Below are 1,537 nucleotides of genomic sequence, written 5' to 3'. Positions count from 1 at the left end.
GAAACACCACTTTGGAACAGGCAACACATTAGTGTTACCAATGTAAAAGGCATTTTTTTCTTCTTTTTTTTAACACTTTATTTGGGTATTGTTCTTTCTGCAGTATTTTGTAGTGGATTGTTCTAGTACAAAAAGTTGTGTGAAACAATAGTTGATTCAAGTTGTTCACAAAAGGTCTTGTTCATTAACCACAACAACTGTGAATTTGTTCATATAAGTACAAAAACCAATTAATTCTATTAAACTAGAAATAGTGACAAACAAAAGTTATGTTGGATTCAACCCTGTGGTGGAGTCTCTGCCTGTCTCATTAAGCACAGTATTTAATCAACATATTTATTATAGCTATATAAGAAGGGCAAACACTGACTTTATTTTATTCTAGGACTGAAGGATTTTCTAAGAGCTACAAGCATGGGTAAAACCTGATGTGAAGACGGGTAGTTTGTAAGTGGTCATTACTTCTCTCACATCTACATCCCACTTCCCCATAATATACACCAAACAGGACAGCTCTCATGAAGTACTTTGCATCAAGCTTCACCCAAGGGAAAATATTATTGAGGAAAAAAGTTTGAAAATAGAAGCAAATCATATGTCTCCTCTTGGCTGTATCCAGAATGTAAATATCTGAAAGTTCTATGTTAACTTCCAAGAGGATACGGCAGTCAGTCCTCCAAATATTAGTGCTATGTACAATGAGGATTGAGCAAAGTGTCCTCTCGACACAAACTCGGCCGATGACCTCTTGAAATACATATGTGAAAACTGGGAATTGCCAAATGATATTGCTATGCATACACTTAGCATGCAAGGATTGCAGACACAGGAAGTTTAAGGATATTGACATCCACTCCTGTAACTGTAATGGAAGGAATTGATACAAGTTTGACAAATAGGTCATTTCTAATGATTTTTTTTCTTGCTAATCAAATAATAAGCCTCTGAACAAATCTACTATGATACATGTACATACATACATACCGTATATAATCAACTGATCATAACTGAATCACGTTGAGGAGAAAATCACCAATCACTTGTACATATTGTTGAAATATTTACAAATTATATTGTAAATATGTTACTATATCTATAATAATCGTAATCATATTTTTTCTCTCCTTATCAAGAAAATTAACACAAATATTTACAAACCCAGCTCCCTAAGACATGATTTCCTGCTGGAATTACTTAAACCTTATGATCAAAATATTGTTCCAAAAGCTGTGAAAGTGAGCAAGATGATCTAAATGTATTTCTTTTAAATCACCCATCTTATTGTTCAGTGAATTCAATTTGTTCTTTGTACTAAGCATAAAACTAACAAATCAAAAGACAAAGTTTTGGTCCCCTCCATCCATTTGGTCAGGTTGATGTAAGTTTTCTTAAAAGTAAATTTAAATTTTACACTTGATGGGCATTTCGAATCTTTTTGCCCAATGTCGGAGAGAGGAGAATGCCTCCTCTGGAACCCAATACAGTCCAATAAAACTGCTAATGCCATTGCATTGCTAGCACAGCCTTGTTCATCAGC

General features: G+C 34.1%; 1 protein-coding gene across 1 annotated transcript in view; it reads right to left on the bottom strand.

The window, feature by feature from the left end:
- Positions 1-5: 5 nt before the first annotated feature.
- LOC119581634 (TOX high mobility group box family member 3-like) overlaps positions 6-1,537 on the bottom strand; it is a gene marked incomplete at its 5' end in the record, with an annotated part of 37,288 nt that continues 35,756 nt past the window's right edge. The window contains 1 exon segment of the mRNA XM_037929755.1: positions 6-1,537.

The sequence above is a fragment of the Penaeus monodon genome, chromosome 15, assembly GCF_015228065.2.
Source record: "Penaeus monodon isolate SGIC_2016 chromosome 15, NSTDA_Pmon_1, whole genome shotgun sequence".
Classification (NCBI taxonomy): domain Eukaryota; kingdom Metazoa; phylum Arthropoda; class Malacostraca; order Decapoda; family Penaeidae; genus Penaeus; species Penaeus monodon.
Note: the sequence above shows the minus strand (reverse complement) of the source record. Positions and strands in the feature narration are given on the sequence as shown.